This window comes from Dermacentor variabilis, chromosome 1 (assembly GCF_050947875.1).
Source record: "Dermacentor variabilis isolate Ectoservices chromosome 1, ASM5094787v1, whole genome shotgun sequence".
NCBI classification, from domain to species: domain Eukaryota; kingdom Metazoa; phylum Arthropoda; class Arachnida; order Ixodida; family Ixodidae; genus Dermacentor; species Dermacentor variabilis.
In genome coordinates, this window is record NC_134568.1 from 137,130,501 (window position 1) to 137,150,119 (window position 19,619).

Here is a 19,619-nt window from a genome sequence, read left to right on the forward strand (position 1 = left end):
CTCTTTGTCAAGTCACGTCTTTTTCAGCTTATTCTGAAGCATAGGTAATTTGTTTTTTTTTCACCTAGTCTAGTTGCACTGCCAAGGTCCAAACACTTGCTTCACAAGTTAACATGTCTGCTCATTGCCAAACACAAAAGAAAAAATTTTGATGCCCTTTAGGGCATTGTTATAGGGATGTGTGTGCAGCTGTTGAGAAATTTCTAAATCAATTATGAAGATATTCTAGCTGAATTCTTAAATATTTATCTTATTTTACTTGTGTTTTAATATTCTAGCTGAATTCTTAAATATTTATCTTATTTTACTTGTGCTTTATTCAAATTTTGTTAGTGTTTCATTTTAGATTTGACTAATTATTTTGCTAACTCATCTGATTCTTGGCCAATCTCCCGCAGTGCACACATAAAGGTGTGTTGCCCAAGTACTGCATTTGTGCAAATATATGTGCAGGCGGGGTATTTTGGAGGATACGTATATGTAAAGAAAGAAAGTGGGGGAGATGATTTTAATGCGCAATTCTTGACAACCGTAGCGGCAGGCTTCAAGGAGAACACTGCACAATGCTGCTCGGGGGGGCTGGGTGCAATCACGCTGATAAGGGCCCAGTAAGTTTTTCCTTTCTTCTTCCACTGCTGGGTTCTTCTTGCTGTTTTCATTTGTTGTCGTCGGCTATCCTTGAGCTGCTGCCCTGTTCTCGTGCTTCGGTATTCCGGGACTCAAGGTCGTGGGTGTGAATAATTTGAACTGAATTTAATTGCAGACAGACATTAGAGGGTACACTGTGAGTACATTGTCAACAAGGAAAGCGAGTGCACATGGTTAATGAATGCGGTGGAGCAAAGGCCTCAAGGCAGTCCGTCGCTCCGATCGGGCACTTGGGAGATCGGTCCATCCAGTGCTGGTCTGCACTAGAGGTTACACTGCGAGTATATTGTTCACAAGTGAGCGCACATGGTTAATGAATGCGGCTGAGAAAGGGCCTCGGGACAGTCCGTCACCCGATCAAGCACTTGCATTGTCCATTTTGTCTCTCAAGTCTCAGACCACATTACCCACTTAGCCGTGCATTCCCACCCCCAGCCCCGGCACCATGTGTCCGGGCAATGGAGGCATTGGTCCACACCAGCGGTGAGTGCCACTCAAACAACTCGAGCCACCCGTGCTGCCTCGCTGCCAACCCAAACACTCCCCAAAAACTCCCTTCTCCAAATGCCACTGCTGCGCCATTTATGTCCGCTTGCAAGAACTAGTACACGAGAACCCCTGCCTCTCCCTTTTTCGTTGAACCGCGTCGGCCCAACGCCTTCCCAAAGTAGGCTTTGCAGAAGTTCTCAGGAAGCGACTTAAGTCAACAGCTCAACATTATGAGGCAACAAACCCGCAAATACAGAAACAAGCCCATACAAGACGAGTGCAAGTGCATTTCAACTAAACAAAAAGAATGCATACATGAGTGAACTAAGGTGAACCTTCACAACGACCTTAGCCTGCAACTGGTCGTACTTTTAGCACCATTGTAGCCACCTTCATGGTCACCTGCTTACGTGCAGTTCAGAACCGCGATGTTGGAACCATTTGTAAATATTTTCGTCCCTTTTTTTCTCCTCTATTTTTTTTTTCCTTCTCTTGCGCCTCTCGATGCGGCCACAGGCAGTGGCATATGCGCAGACTACTGTCTCACGCGGGGGTGGGGAGGCTGAGCCCCTCCCGGGCAATGTCGAAGCCCCCTCCCACACACACACATACATAAAGTGCCATTACCGGAGCTTTGTCACCCACATCATTTGAAGTTCCTTTTGACTTGCCTCAACCTCTTCACTTGAAACTTTACTGGGGCTAGTAGCATACTGCATCGTTGTTGGCACGGACATGCACGGCATTTAATTCATACTTTCGCTTTATTTCTGCAAATCCTGACAATGGGAGGACACGCTCATTGGAAGCGCTAGCGGTGGCTGTCTCATCCATATTTTCTCACTTCAATATTGTTTTAAATTTCCTTTGTAAACACCATGCACATACACAATATATTTAAATATACACTATTACAATATATTTAAATATTTAATAGTGTATACAAATATACAATATATTTAAATACACAGTTTATTATATTTTTGAAAGAGATGGAGATAGCCAATTAAAAATGATTTCTAAAGGTATGGATAGCCTACGCCTAAAGAATGAATATTTTGCTGTATGTTTGCCACACTTCAAATTGCTTTGCATGCTTTTTTGACCATGAAAGAAACCTATAGGCTTCAGTGACCCCTTCGGCAGAATCTTTTATCAATGGCGTGTGCAATGCACGTCAATGTTGTGTGTCTCGGTATTGCTAGTCTTTCTAGTAAGCAATGCTAACGGCTCATAAACAAAAAACATTTCTAATAATTTATAACATCTCCTAGGGATGCAAACATCACCAGTTGCATGCAAAGGTCATAAATATATACAGGGTGTCCCAATTGACTATCATGCACCAAGATTTTAAAAAAGAGCAATGCGTCACTCGAAACAATATTGTTTCCAGTACAGTGGAGTAACTGCCAGTAATTTTTTCGTTACTGAGATTTAATTAGATAAATAATTAATTATCTAACTTGAGACATACTATCCTAATTATCAAGGTATCCTATCCTAGTTATGAAGATGTCAATGAGGCATTTGAAGGCACAGTCAAGAGACATCTAACTGCAGTATTTTCAGCGACGTAATAATTTATTTCCAACTGATAAATTAACTCCGCGAAATATGGAGAATACCACGTGACTGCACTCCTGCCCGGATCATATAGCAGCGCCCTTGAACAGGCTCAATCTGCATTAGAACGAAATAAATGAAATAAAGAAAAACATTGTGATCGAGCTAGTGATTATCTGCCATGCCCTGGCTGAAGTAACACGTCACATATGATGTTAGTTGGAAACAAGCTGTGATAGCTGTTGTCTTAGCGTAGATAAAGTGCACAGATTTTTTTTTTTTTTCACAAAAGCTATCGCCACAAAAGTGAATTGACAATGCCAGTGCAAAGGTTTATAGGTGCTTTTTGTTTCGTCCCAATTGCCGTGTCTTTCTCTAATGAGCAAAAGGTTAACCGGATCCTTGCCTTGGGATCTGCAAATGGCAACAAGAGGAAGGACGCAAATATATAAAATATAAATATAAAAAGCCTTCGTATTCAAGTACTATGTGCCATGCGCGACGATCCAACCTCTGGCCATCTTGGCTCTACAAGAATGCTCTACCGTGCTCAAGAGCGCTTTTACTCGCCCAAGATGCATCACCATACCGAGTGGTACGTCGCCAGCTGCACCGAATGCTAGCGTTACAAGTGACCCGCAAACACACCGTCCCTTTCGAACAAGTTGGTATAGATCTCCTGGGCCCCTTCCCGCAATCCTCCAACGGCAATCATTGGATTATTGTGTGTGTAGACCACTTGACCCGTTATTGTGGGACGGCAGCGCTGCCATTGGCAACAGCAGCAGAAGTCTCTCTTTTCCTATTATATTCCATCATTCTCCGACATAGGCCTCCTCGCATTATAATCAGCGATCGTGGGAGACAATTTACCGCAGACATTGTTGAAGAGACCCTTCGTCTGTGTTCAGCTACCTTCCGGCATTCAGCACCATACCATCCACAAACTAATGGTCTGGTTGAACGTACAAACAGAATGCTTGCCAACATGCTATCAGTGTATGTTGACTCCGCACATAAGAACTGGGACAGTGTCTTGCCTTTTATCACCTATGCATTCAACACCGCAAGACACGAAACCACCGGTTACTCACCATTCTTCTTTATGCTCGTCCACCTCGCTACATGCTCGACACCATGTTTCCTTCCTTCTCTCATGATAATGACTCTATTACCAAGCTCCTCTGCCAAGCAGAAGAAGCGCGACGCCTTGCTTGGCTACGCACCCTGGCTTCACAGGACCGATCAAAGATCCGCTATGACGGCCGTCGCTTACATGTATATTTCGATCCTGGTGACCTTGTGTGGCTCTGGATGCCATTACGGAAGTGCGGCTTCTGCCAGAAGTTTTTGGCCCACTATGTTGGGCCTTACATTATACTTGAACGCCTCAGCGAAGTCAACATTTTTTTATTGCCTTCCTCACAAACAGTGGTCGACACTCAGCCAAAACTGAAGTCACGCACATTGCCCATCTGAAGCCTTACAATCCACGAGCAACCGACTGACTTGCCCAGCAGGCTTCGTCAGCCAACGGGAAAATGTCACAAGCTCTCGCAACCAAGGGCAGAAGGAGCAGGAATGATAAAAAGACGGAGGGTGGAAAAAGAAGACGACGACGTTTGGCGGGCTACCTTTTGATCGCTCCCGGAAAAAACGCCAACTGTTTCCCTTGATCTGCCTTGCATTTTTAAATAAACGGTTCACGCATAACGATATATATCAGTCATGGAAGTGTAGTGGTAGACCAAACGCATCGACTATCAGCAGAAGTTATGAAAACTTGAGACAAACCGGCAGCTTCAAGAAACAGCGGCGGAGGACTACATCTTTGAGTCCTAGCCTATGCACAGATGTTCTAGCATTTATGGACTCAAACCATCATGCTAACGTGCAGGACATGGCCTCCAAGATACCAATTTCCAAGTCATCAGTGTGGAGGATTCTAAACGACGGCCTTTAACCCGTGCCACCTTAAGCACCAATGCTTAGAAGATAGGGACCTGTAGCATCGTTTAGATTTCTCGAAATGGGTCCTTGCAAAAGCCGATGAGTCACCAGACTTTTTGAGCAACATCATGTGCACAGATAAAGCCAATTATCGCACAAACACCTAGGTAAATATGCATAATGCACACTCTTCGAGAGACTCCAATCTACAATGGGTAAAGCGCAAACAACGCAAGTACCAGTGGTAGCTCAGTGTGTGGTTCGAAATTTACGCCGGTGCTATAAACGATCTCACCTACTTGGATCACACAGCGTTAGGTGGACGAAATTCTTAGAGTGGTGGATGAGTTTCTCAGCGAAGTCCCGCTGTCACGACTTCCACTTCTGTGGTATCAGCAAGATGGGGCACCCACACACAGCAGCAGCTGAGCACGAAACTGGCTGGATGTGACTTTTCATGTGCAATAAATTGGAAGGTACGGGCCTGTAAATTGGCCGGCTAGGTCACCTGACCTCTCTCCACTCGATTTCTTTCTTTGGGGGTTATGTGAAAGATTGTGCTTACGTGATTGAGACTGACGTCAGATTAGTTAAAGGCAAGGATAACGGATGTCTTCCCTAGAATTCCAGCGTCGGTCATCAAGAAAGTCACTGAAGATCTGATAAAACGGACACAGTACTGCATAGCTGCAAAAAAGGAGACCTATTTGAACATGTCCTCTAGACAGCAGCTGATGTTCAACGGCGCCTGCGGATTCGTAGATAATAAGGGCACACTGAAATCTGATGTCTTTTTTTGTGTGTGTGCAGACATTCCGATTGCTACTTCGGCTCATTCAGAAGGGTTATATGTACTTTCTTGAAGGCATCGGTTTTGCCTTTTCTCTACATGTTGGTCGCTTCCTGGTCTGTTTATTTCGCTTTTCTTTTATGACACGAAGCTGTTTTTGCAGCACATATACACTTTCATGAAAAATAAAATGGTCACTTTAATTTGGCTTCTTTCATACCCCCACGGCATCCAGTCATTCGTAATTTGCCACATCACCTACGTTGCTGCGTATCTAAACTGGTACAAGGCTGAATAAACCAAGATCAACATACTTATACGTGGTGTCTATAAACAAGCCCTCGGCCTCCCCGGTTGCACAAGCACTGACCTCCTCCTTCAACTAGGCGTCCACAACACACTGGACGAGCTCATCGAGGCCCAACGTCGCTCTCAGCTGGAGAGACTCTCTCACAGCGACGGGTCGCCATATCCTCACCTCGCACGGTATCACCTACCACCATCAACACGGCCATAAGCACCAGATCCCCTCCACCATACGAGCTTGGATTCACGCCGATCCTATCCCCAGAAACATGCACCCCGAATACAACCACGCACGTCGCACAGCACGTGCCACGGTTCTCACCAAATCCCTTACTCGCTACGACGGTGTGAGTTTCGTCGACGCAGCCGAATATCTCCACGGTACCCGCTTTGCAGCCGTCACCACGCGTGAAGGCTCTCTCCACCATGCTATCAGCCTAGTAACCCCACACGCTGAGGAAGCTGAAGAAGTGGCCATCGCGCTAGCCACACTAGACCCAACATGCCATACCATCGTCTCCGACTCCCGCTCCGCCGTTTTCAACTATATCAACGGCCGTATTTCACACCAAGCCTTGCGCATCTTGCAACAAGCGCCCCGCTCAACCGACCATCAGGTTACACTCGTCTGGTTCCCGGCTCATGTAGGCACCGTCCACCCGCACCTCCCCAACCTCAACGAGGTTACCCACTCCCTAGCGCGAGGCCTAGTTAACCGCGCAGGAGAAGGGGAGGCTGCCCCCACCGGTAGGGATCGCCTGACACGCTACAATGATCTTGTGAAGTCCTTCTACTTAGAGCGTAGAACCTTCCCCGGCCCACAGAACAAACTATCCCGAGCGCAGGCTACAACTTTCCGCCTGCTACAAACCAATACTTACCCCTCGTTACAACTTTATAACAAGATCTACCCAGACATTTACCCCAATCCCACGTGCCATATCTGCAAGACACAGCCAGCCACACTTCCACACATGCTTTGGGACTGTACACACCAATACCCCGACACTAACCCCCCCCCCCCCCGACCATCTCGTCGAGATGGCACGCTGCCCTGCGTAGCCCCAACCTTGACGACCAACTCTGGGCGACCCAGCAGGCCTGCGAGGCGGCGAAGAGGCAACACCTCGACGTCCCCACGTGGGAAGACCATCTCTTGCTGGTTTCAATAAAGTTTATTCAGTCAGTCAGTTTCATTTGGCTTTGGTCGGAAGCAAGTTTCTGGCACGAAATATAGCTTCACACGCACTCTTTCGATGCAGTGTGAGCAAAGCCGGAATTTCGAAACGTTTTATGCTTATTACATTGCTTTTCGCATTTCGTGCGTGGTCAGAGCAGCGCTTCAGCTGCGTTAAGGGGCTTTTGTTATCAGTGTGATCAGTCAGCCTTGAGAGACAGATAATAAGCATGACATAGAAATGAGAGGAAGGAATAGCTGCGAAGCCGTGAAACCTGTTGTTGGTGCTCCTTCCGTACCATTATCAAGATATGCGTTAGCTCTTCGGGTTTGCGACAGGCAATGCAGTTGCTTCCAATCAGCTTATTTGAGGGTGCTGCTTTATGATGCGGGTGGGAGCACTCTCACGTGGCATTTTTCATACTTCGTGAGGTTTCTTTGCCAGTCAGAAAAAAATGTACGTAATTAGTACGTCGCTGAAAACACCGCAGTTAGATGTCATTTTGGGCTGCCTACAAATGCCTCATTGACACTTCGAAAATTAGGACAGTACTTCTCGAGTCAGATTAATTGCACTTACCGAATTAAATCTCAGTAACTTTCTTAAATTTTTTTTTAAACAGTAACAGATTTACTGGTGGCTACTCCACTGTACTGGAAACAATATGCACTAGGTTTTCTTCGAGTAACGCAAGTGCCTTTCTTTATGTCTTGGTGTATTATAGTTGGAGAACACTGTATAATTCACTCAGTAACCAGAATGAGGGCAAGCCCGATTCACTCGAAATAAGAATCAACAGCAATATACTCGGACTCACAGAAAAAGAAAAAAAAAAGGTAGAGGCTGAAGTTTCGCTGGAAAGGCGAAGTAGTATTAGTGATAGCCAAGTATGCGACAATTACGCGATGGAAGATTACACCTCTGAGAGGATTCAGGCTGTGAAATTGAACTGTCTCCTACTATGAGGTCTTTTATGTACACATTTAACACCATCACTTCAGTGCTCAATTCTTTGAGGTCACACAAAGTTTCTTCAAGTGCAAGGAATATATGGTCCCCCCCTGCCGCCGGAAAAATAAACTCTCTGCCTATGGACAGTGGAATGGAGCCGAATAAATAACGTAGTGCTACCTATCCCGACGTAGGCAATGTAGGTTCCTCTGGGCTGGCCTTCTGCGCCACGAAGGAAGGAAAATGTTAGGAGGGAGCATCGCACAACGCGACTCAAGCCAAACCTGGCAGCCGAACATTTGATCGCGTGAACACGTGAAGTCAAAGTGCACAATCGGTTTTAGTGTTCCCGCTCTTCAGGCAGAGCCATGGCAGCTAAACAAGTGCGCACCGAATAAGAAGCACTTGCATAGCTATTGGGAACCAAACGTCTCGGCAAATCTAGATTCTTGCTCCGTGACCTCTTGGTCACATGTTGGGCCACCACTGAGCAAATGGATGGGCTTCACGGAGCGTTTGCTTGCCAAGGCTGGCAGCGCGACTCAATGCTCTCTCCTAACTTTGTCCTTCCTCCATGTTCTGCCCCTTAAGGTGCCCTCTCCTCCTAGAGGGTTATCTGACTGACCTATTTTGGATGCTCGGATGCTAAAGTAAGAAGTTCACATCCTTTATTATTACAATAGCAATTATACGGAGACTCCAGGCAGATGCATTTGTGCCGTTGGCGTAGCAGTGATGTTCTGTATAAAGACTAACGCCTATAACACCCTCACCGCTCGTCGTATGCTGTATGTGGGAGTGAAAGCACACGAGGAAACCCGAAGATTGCGGCTCAATTTGGTGTGCGCGAAGGAGAAAGTGGAGAGGAAACGTGACGTCTTCCTTTGCGCGAAAAGCCATGGGGGGATGGGCGCTGCGCATTTCGCAACTCGGAGGAACAGGAATTGACGATCGCGGCTCAATCTCACATGCCATACATGGAGGAAAGCGCGGAGGCAGTGCGGAAGCGAAGGGGCACAGCGTCGACTACGCCAACAAGAGCATACAAGTTTATGTAGGCACTCTGCGAGCGTACTGCGTACTTTGCATGGCCACGCACGGTCGCGTGGGCCGCATCTTGAAAGGGATCTGCAGGCGGCTCATGCCTTTGTGCGCGCTGTGTCCGCTGTTACATTGAAGCGGACGGCACAAAGGTCACTTTGCTCACTGCTGCTGCTGCACTTGCTCACACCAGCGCTTTGACGAGTGTCCGCGCTCATTGAGTGTGATGTTTGTGATGTGTTCATGTGAGCTTATTCGTGCTGACACAATATCCCACATACATCCATTAGATGTGCATAATATGGTACACCTTGCAGATTCAGTATGTCCATTAGATATCCAGAAAATGTTGCATGGATGTACTATGGATCATCGCAAATGCATTTGGAACATGTAAGTAGTATGTTGTGGGGATGTCAGCCCTGGATATATGTAACATCTAATGGATATCCATATTAACCACACTTACGTCCACAGGACATCCATTGTACTATTTTTCGCTGTTTCTTTCATTCGCCATGCATGCATGCACTGGGCCTCTTCAATTGGTTGTCCTAGACTGCCCCAGACTGCTTGAGACACTACTACAGTCAGTGATTATTGGCGTACACAGCTTCGCAGACAGTCCTAGACTGTTTGGGACAACAAATCAAAGTGCCACTATTACTAAGCGAAAAAAAAAAAAAACCTCCGTAATTGTCACTACCAGCATTTTTATTGTGAAATTTCTTATTGGTATCAACCGTTTGACATGTACGTAATGATGTATGCAATATTTGCAGTGAAATACAATGGCAGACTGCAGCTGTCTCATGAAAATAAAGTGAACCATAAAAATACAACACAATGCCATCTCTTGGTTTCTGAAAGGCACAATGAACACTTAACACACGAACCAATACAAAAATACCACATACGCATAACAGCTAAGCATAAACATACTAAAGGATAAATAAAATGAGAGATTAAAAGCAACACTTGCCAAGGAACACTTCTCATAGCACCGTGTTAGTTGCATTCTCTCCAGTAAAATAAAACACAAATGGCACATTATCAGACTTCTCATGAACAAAAACAAAATTCATACATGGAAACATCAAAGCACTATTAGACTAGCCTTGTATTCAGCAAAAGAAAAATAGAAACAACGTAGTGAAACATAAAGGAGAGCAACAGCTGAAGGCCCAAAAGAGCAATATATCCTATAGGAAAAACAATTTGAAAACCACCAATACGTTAGCACAATGATAAATTATATAGAGAAGCAGGCAACCCCCGGCTGCAGAAGGGTGCAAAATTAGCTTATCCATAAAGGGGAAAAATTTGGAACACAGCTGCTGCATAAAAAGAAAATTGTTTTCACACATTGTTCTCACTCAACGAGGAAGTGATTGTGCTCGAATAAGTAAGCATGCAGTACAAGTACAAAAATGGTATGCTCTTAGAATAACTATACCATATTTCCATGCGAGTGAGACTACAGCCAATTCGTGTGTAGATTCATGGATCATAAGGAATGTCAATGTAATTGCAGTTAGTGGTTACCTGGTACCACAGCACGCTTGGCATGCACTAGTCAACCAAATGCAGTGGTACCAGGCCACACCATGCTGCTGAGAGTACTGAGCCATTCGTAGCAGTACCAGATCAGCCCTTTCCTTTTAAACTGCCTCACTGCTTTCCGTACGTTCAGCCTGACATCACATAACACGATTCTATATTTGTCACACTTTTGAAAACATACAGCACTACTTAAAATGCAATCAGGTGCCACGAAAGGCCAAAGCATTGATATTCAACTGATGCTGGAGACTAGCTGCTACATCTACATCTCTGTAGCGTTATCTGGTTGGTAGCAGTACCAAATCATGCACTGGGCTCAACATAGCAGCAGTGGTTAATTGCATTGCCCCCCGCAGCAGTACTACCAAGGAAACATGTTGCAGCGAGTGCTTATCTGAAGGTTGCCACTTCAAAGTTAACATTATTTTTGGGCGCCGAAGATAGTGAGGTTTAGCCTTGTAGTCATTACCGTGACTACAAGTTAGACCGCTACCAGTTTCAAAAGAGGAAGAAAATTTGCTAGCACTCCTAAAGGCACATGGTACGATGCTATGTGGGGCTGGAAGGCGAACCGTACTTGAAAGATCACTCTCTTGCTGGCTGGCTTGAGCATCCTAAATCTGAAAAAGACGACAGAATCTTTACAACTATGCAAACACATCGCTTATTACTTAACCTGCATTCAGATATTCACCCTTACTTGAAGCCCATGCTTGACTGTCACTATAACGATAGGTGTGAACGTGCCCAAGACACTCACTGTCTCTCCTTGGGTGCGTTCGCGTCGGGCTTTATCTCGACCAAATCAAGCATGGGCTTCAAGTTAAGGCACATTTCTGAATGCGTGGGGAAGACATACAAGGTAGCTTAAGACGCCTAAAGTAACCGGCTTTCAGCTTCTCGAAATTAAGTGATTAGGTTAAAATCCCAGAGTATAAATCCACACCTATATCATCTTTACCATGGAGGCAGATCTAAGACATCTGCTTAAATAGTACCAATGACAATAAAATTTGTCCTTGCAAGTAGTAGAGCACAGTAAAGTTTTATATAATGTGCAAAAAGATCGACTGTTCAACAACACTTGAAAGTACATGGCTTGTGCCTACAAATGATACAAGCACGTAATACTGCTATGTAAACGTACAGAGGAGCAACAAAGCGTGCAAAATATCACGTAGCTCTACAGAGAGCCCTTATTACAAAAGACCTGCACCGGCGGACGGAACAAAAGCAATGCATGAACGGTGACCACCTTACATCGAACAACACTATCGAAAACGTGTGCCAGAACCACTGAAACCATCGTGATGCCATCGTGCCGTTGTGCACAAAACCTGCGGACCGCGAGAAGCACCTACAGTACAAGAAAGACCAGGACGAGTATAAGAATTCAGATAAACTAAAACACGGGACAAAGAGAGACAAACAATAACGTCGCTTCTCAATCGCCATTTGTTTCGGGTTGCAGTTCGGCTATTCAAGCTAGTCGTAGCTATGCACCAGCAACCGAACAAAATGGAATTCATCATGCAAGTCGACAGAAATGCGTGTTATGAAAACACCTAGCTCTGATGTCTCGATTTGACGAGTCATCCCAGAATTGTCATCCCAGGATTGACGAGTCATCCCAGTTGAGCAGCCGTTGGCTGCACCGCACCCTAGCATATTAAGCTAAGATGGGGCAGCATGACAAGCAAAAAAAGAAAAAAAAGGCTCGGCGGTAGATTGGGCTGACGCCCATGGTCAGTTAAAAAGTAGACCAAGTAGACTGGCCCGACCACAGCAATCTGGCTTGGGCCGGGCTTGGCTTTTGCAAATGGCCGGCCCGTTTGTCACCCACCTGCATTTGCCGGCCACCGGGGCCCGCCTCATGCCCGCCCGTTTAATTATCATATGGTCGCGTTCGTGCAACACACGGACCGGCGACTTCCCCACGACGGCAACATGAGCATCGCTTGTCCGCGGCAAGCGTTCCTGTGCCGTATTAATATTTGGGTTTTACCTACTCAGCCTAGCCCCCCCCCCCCCCTTAAAAAAAAAAAATCAATTCCTTCTATTCTCCAAATTTATCCGGTGCCCACCTCTATGGCGTAACGCAAAGACCATGTGTCGCTTCGGGACGTATACTGCACAATTAACAAATTATTATATGCTAGTGAGAATATACGCATATGGCCTATTCCGAGGAAGTACTGAAATGAAATAGAAGCGAATAACGACCTAATTACCCGGCAAGACGTAATTTAAGCTAGAAAACAGACATGTAGATTATAGACTTTCGACTCCAATTACCTATACAGCATTCGCATGCGGTGTGCATTGACGTACTCCAAGCATTGACTCCAAGGGGTCGATGCTTGAAGTCAAAAACATCGGCACCTCATGTTTTACTCCACCTGATGAATGTGATACAATAATTGAGCGACAATTCCTCTAAATGAGAGTGAGACTTCTCGCGTCAGGTAGCCGTCAAAGGACCGGCACCGCTTCGGTGATTCCCCAAACTAACCTAAATGAATTTTATTTTTTATAGGATATAGAAAGATGAAAAGGGGGAAGGTGGAATTGCTGCCAAATCACTTGCTATGCCGGTTAGAGCACTTTCCTACATCGCGTAAAGTACTCCATGCACCCCTACCAGTGACATTAACGCGTCAGTCGCGAAGCAGCGGATGTCACTTCCTAGTTGTTGTAGAAGTAATATTATTGACCTCCTTAATGGAAAAATCGATGGCAAACATGATGATGCGTGATTGAACAATCGCTCTCTAACTTTCTGTGAAATTTATAGCGGGTTTCGGTCGTTTTCTTAAGTCAAATAATCAAATTCGTCCTAGCATCAAGACATATGAGCGAAACGGCGCGCTATAGGCTCATCACGGGATGACTCCAACCAAGAAGAGCGTGCCTAATAGGTTTCTCGGTATGCACTACACCAAGTGCTGTGAGAGTAAAATAAATATGGCCCAGCCTAATAAAGAGCGCGAGAAATGACTGTGTTTTTGCCCTCATCACTCATAAAAAATAATGCTAAGTGATTTATGTGGTGAGAAGCTTGTTTCTGGTTATGCATATTGATTAAGCAGGCTGTTGACAAGCTGTGGACAGTACCAGCTGGAAAATGCTCGTTAGTAAAGTGCGCTTTCCCGCAACGCCCGAGGTCCGTGTGCGCCTGCGTAGCTTCACTTCGATGCGCCTCCGTGCCGGACGCACTGGTGCCCCGCGGAGCGCGGCCACAGTGATACCGTGAGCCGTGTTCACATACGACCCTGTACTTTCAAGTGTTGTTGAACAGTTGATCTTTTTGCACATTATATTGTCACGTGGTGGTGACGTTGAAGCACAGTAGCACTTTCTGACGATAACTATCACGTAAGAGGAGTAGTCGGCGCAACACATAAGCACCAACCTCTCCTTAAATATACAAAACAAAAAAAAAGGATATTCTACAATGGATCACATCCATATGTCATCAATTAGGTAATCGAGAAATCTGCAGATTACAAGTAACCTCTCTATATGGCTTTCATAGATTTGATTAAGTAGAGAGACCAGCATGGAGACATTATGTAATCAAGGAATACAGGAGGCATTCGTACAGGAGGATATCTGAACGCATCATGTTTTCAAAGGCAGGATGCGCATAATTACGTAGAGCAATTCGGATCCATTCTATCTGCCAGAAGCGTTTACTTCCTTATTACTGTGCGGCTGTGATGATGGTGACGTAGTGGTGGCCAGCCTCTTTGTAATGGGTGAACACACACAATGTCAGATGCGTGAAGGCGAGCGCCACTTGGTAGTGGTGCGAGGAACCAAGCAGCGCGTGCGACGCACATACTCTGCTATGATTTGTTCGTGTTTTCAGCAAGGGAACAGCCAGACTGCAGCCATAGTCACGAAACCCAGTGAGGTTCATAAAAAAGCTTCGCTTTTAAAAGTTGGATGGCGATTCAACCTATCGTCGCGATCAAAGACAATGCCTTCGTGGGCGAGCGCGGCATGGCACTGCGAAGGCAAGTAGTGAGCAAGCACCGGTCTCATTACGTGCTGCACTTCCAATGTACTGAAATTTCGCTAGCACGATCATAGACGCGATTATGAGCGAGTACCGGTCTTGTTCCATGCCGCTACTGAAATTTCCCCGTGATGCACACTCCTCAACGTCCTGAAGGCAGAGCTGCTGCACATGCCACTCTATATCGCGTGCATGAGGGTAGTAGGAAAATAAATGTAATGCACAAAATTCAACACAAGGACGCAGTAAGAGACATGAACCAGCGCTAATAGGAGGAGTGTTGAACTTTAGACTGCACTCTCTTCGTGATCAGTCCACATTTTGAAGAGCTCTTTTCTTTAGCTGACTTCACACGGGGTTGGCATATCTGGGATCTCATTATCTTGTAACCACTTCCACAAAAACGATCAGTTAGGTGACTTGTAGATGTCACATGAAAATGAAATGATACCTCTCCTTTCCGAGAACAAGTAATAAGTTGGTAACTAAGGATATAGTAAGAATTATTATAATTAGCTGTAGATGAGGTGGGATGCGAGTGCTGTCGCTGTCGCCCTCTGTGATGTACCAGCTTGGCCTTCGAGATTGCGTGCGCCGTCAGGTTTTGCTCAGGCCGTCGCATTCGGTGCGCTCCCCAGCAAGAAAGTGTAACGGTGCACATGCTCAGCTGCCTCGATCAGATGGCGCCGTTAGCTGAGGGCCCTGGTGCCTGCAGAGGTAGCCGTGGAAGATTTATCTCGACGTTAGCATTGCCTCTCTTTTCATGTGTTGCGGAAGATTTTCACAGGATATATATCCCATGCAGGCAATTTTTCAGCTCTGCCGTGTGCTATTTGTCCATGGAACACTCTCCCGCATAACATCAATTTCCAATTAATCCAACCATGACATTTCGCAAGTCGACTAGTCAATTACTTTGTTGTCTCGACCGACTAATCCTTTGGTGCCCTTATTTTTTTCTGTACCTTTCTACATGTTTACTATTTTTCCTGTATTCAGATTTTGTAGTATCTATAGTCCATACATACACTGTTTATTAATTTATTTTTGTAAACAAATCTTGCGTCGTCTTGCACACCATTTATTGTCTGTGAGCTAGCTTATCGTAGATGGCAGTTTCATTGTTGCTTGCCTTTCTTTTTAATTTATTGCAGTGATTTATGATATATGGTTATTGTTGCATTTTTACGCCTACACTGTAGTGCAATATTATCTTCATGTAATAGTTACTGTAGTACGAGTCCGCTGGCTGAGTGCACTGTGCCTCGCTTACGACAACCATATTTGGCTTACGTCTGGTGCATCCCATGCACACCATGTGTACCCATGTGTATTTTTGGTCACGTAGATGTTCACATAGTCACCACTACTTCCGATTTTGGCGTCTACGACTCACCCGACGTAAGCCAAATGTGGTTGTCCTAAGCGAGGCACAGTGCACTCAGCCAGCGGACTCGTCGAATTACCCTACAGCAGCCACGGTATCTATACTACGTAGCAGGACACAGCTACATGCAACTGTAGTGCATATGTGCAGCATTTGCTTTGTGCACAACAGGGCTTGAGTGCGTGCGCACTCATGCTCTAGTCTGGCCGTGCTACGTGGTGCAGACTGGCTTTGTCCTGCACCAGCTTTACAGAGGGATAGTAGCCACATCCAACTTACACATTTAGAAGCGCTATCAATAGCTTAATACGAAGTGAAGTCTGCCAAGGCATTTAACCAGGAGCGGCCAAGATTGAGCGCGCTGGCAAGCGGGCATGTGGTCTGACCTTAACTTTCACGTGGTTGGAGGATAGTTGAGTGTTCAAAACTAGTTGAAATTATAGAGAGACTTGACGGCTATGACACCATTAAGCAGGGTGGCCAAAATTTAATTCCTACGCAGCCGGCTGCGGCTGAGCATGAGAGAACGATTGATAGTCAGCTTCTTCCAGGAGTACGTGATTATTATCAAAATTCGAAAGCATATTTTAGTCTACTTCAGCCTGTTTATTAAACTTCATCAATGAATATACACAGTAACCATAGCAAGAAGCATACTGATCCAAACACCCTTCTTGATTGATGTCAGCTATTGGCCAATAGCAGACATTATGGGAATCTGCTTTATTATAAAATAAGGCATCGAGAGAAGAGAGAGGAGCTGGCTTCTGTTGAAAAGATAGAGTTTGGGAAAGGCGACTTCGTGCTTCGCTTGCGAGCTCCATGTACCGCGCATGACCTCAAAACATGGCCGAGATATTCACAGCAGCGCATGCTATCTGCAAACTATGTTTCTTCACCAAACCCGAGGGGTGGTTCAGGAGCCTTTGAAACATTATTTGTAAGTTTGTACATTTCGGTGACACTTCACCTTGAATATTTGCCTTTGGACTAGCATATTCAATCAGGGAAGTTCGGTTTGTCCATTTGATAACAAAGCGAGTACTAGATACATAGACCAGCATAAAAGTTCATTCTGTACTCTCAAATAGTAACAGTTTTGAATGGTTTAGCTTGTGAACTTATGCATGTTTGTGAACCACTTTGTTTCACTTCGCGCATGTACGGTTATGCTCTGCTTCTTTTTTTTTTCTTTTTGTTGTGTCAGCAATTTGCCCTGAACAACAGTAACTTTCTTTCATGTATTCTATAACTGCTTTTATTTGTCAATGATATATGTGCTTCTCCCCCCCACTGTAATGCCAAATTGGCGCTGTGGGTACTGTGATAAATAAATAAATAAATAAATAAATAAATAAATAAATAAATAAATAAATAAATAAATAAATGTCGACACACAACACTAGCACCATTCAATAAATGGTTCAATATTTCAACATCAAATGGAAAAGTGACCCCATTACAAAAGGTGACAGCATGGAAAAGAGTGGCAATTGCAGCAGGAGAAAAAAACAAAAAACAGATGAGAATGAAAAATCTGGGTTGTGCCAAAAATACGATAGGATTATGAGGCATACTGTAGTGGGAGACACCAGATTAAATTTGACCGCTTTGGCATGTTCCCTAACATGCACCTACACCTAAGTGCATAAGTGATGGTCGCAGGTTTCTGTGGGCAGATCATGCTAAGTCTTGCTCCTCGCCCTTGTTGCAAATGGGCCGCAAGCCCCAAGGGTAGCGTTGGCCTGGCGGCCTGGGGCACAGCTGGAAGCATCCAAAGGTCCTGGCAAAGGATGAGTCGACTGCTAACAGAACAACTTGTTTATTACAGCATCGCAAAAGAGCGGCCGGTCAGGTCGACCGAAGTGGAGAGACGGGAGAGCACGTTACTCGACGGAAGAATTCGAAGCCTCTCTCTTGGCCATAGAGTTAGTAGAAGAACTCTAGAGGAAAAGCTGGGCCGGAAAAGTGGGAACCTCTAGGGCGCCGCCCTGTTGCTACTGGTCAATGTGGCCAGCGCAATTACTATTGAAAGAGCTGAAAGCAAGTACAGGTCACCTTATGCTTTCTCATCTAAAAGCGCATACCTGATGGCTTTATGAAGGTGGTACGTTAATATTAAGTTTACAGAAAGCGCTCGCTAAGTCCGCGACTTATGTAAATCACGATGTACGCATTCTTGCAATAAAGGATGACACGAATTTCGGTTTCGAATCTGTTTTTTGGATGCGTAGTAGTTTCGTACAGTTTGGGTTTGACATGCGATCGCGCGTCGACATCGGACGCTATGGCACACACACTCGTGCCTTGTGTGCCACCGAAGTGCTCTGGCATATACCTTGACATGTAAGTAAACGAATGTATCTCCTTGTTGAGAATATCACGCGAGCAGGCAGCTCTTGTGGTGCATCACAATCGTTTGAGAAGCGTCACAGTAGAGCATTTTTCTGCATGCGGAGCGGTGTTTTTGTTTGCAAGTTTCCCTTCAGTAGGAAATTGCTGGACAGGCGGACCAGCGCACCGGAATTGTACTGGCGAAGCCGCAAGCAACTCAAAGAATCTGTTTAATTGTTGCACTTTGTACAATCATGCTTCTACAAAGGCCACAGCAGACAAACAGTCTGATGCCGAGTATATCTCTGCCACGAAGTAATCAAGAGGCGAGTGCCTAATGCGGACGAAATCGAGTGCATCGAGACTTAGAACGGCAGAAAGCTCAGCTACTTGGTAAGGATTCATTATGCAAAACAGAGGTGAGGCGTGCAGACAGGACACAAGAGTAGAGAAGTGGGCGGCGCTCGTGTTGTTTGCTTGTAAATACTCTACTCTTTGTGTCCTGTCTGCACGCCTCACCTCCGTTTTGCATAACGAGTGCATCAACCCACATATTAATAGCCTAGGCGTTTTATTAACTGTGCAATATTTTCAACACTTCCTTGCATGCCATTTCATGTGGAATATCTTTTCTGGTCACAAATTTGTGCAGCGAATCTATTTGCATGATTGACTCCGGGCCTGCGGGAACGTTCACTTGCACTTGATGCTGAGTCTTTTACATCTATCCATAAACTGAAGATATGCACATCGGATCCCTGCGAGCATTTTCAAAATTTAATTATTTTAGACAACAGGCACATATGCAATACTGACATAATCCCGAGCACCACTAAGCAGCTGGGACACATTTTTGTTGGCCATACTCGCAGGTAAAATAAGTAGATCATGTGGACAGCTCCAGCTCATTCTCCTTAAAACAGTGTGTACAAGGGGTATGCAAAGATAATTTTTTTCTCGCGCACCGATTATTTTGCTGTATAAGCAAGAGAACCCACCACGTTAGTGTAACGTATCTTGCACATCACACTAATATGTGCTTTAATTTACCAAGTGAGATGAGTTACTTTTATAGCTCATTCAGTCATATCATACTGCAAGCTGCATTCATCAATCTTCAATTGGATTTTGGAAATGTTTAATGAAACATGTTTCCCTTTTATGCAGATATGCAATGGCAAGCCCTTCCGTGTGTTCCAAAGGTAAAATTTAAGCTCTAAATTAAAAAAGACATTTTTAGTCAGAAACAAGCAAAAATGGCGAATGCAGAGTATCGAAGCCCAAGGTACAGAAATTATGAGAAGTGTCGAATGGTTTTAAGGAAAGAGTCGTATTTGCAAATGCAACTCTTTAGTGGAGGTCAAGCAAGTCAGTATAGGTAGAATACTCTGCAAG

General features: G+C 45.0%; 1 long non-coding RNA gene across 1 annotated transcript; it reads right to left on the minus strand.

Annotated features, from left to right (window-relative positions):
* Positions 1-9,612: 9,612 nt before the first annotated feature.
* On the minus strand, positions 9,613-12,311 carry LOC142585155 (uncharacterized). Its single transcript, XR_012829047.1, has 2 exons — positions 12,048-12,311; positions 9,613-11,102 (listed from the first exon to the last, which is right to left on the minus strand). It is a non-coding gene; the product is annotated as an uncharacterized LOC142585155 (long non-coding RNA).
* Positions 12,312-19,619: the final 7,308 nt, after the last annotated feature.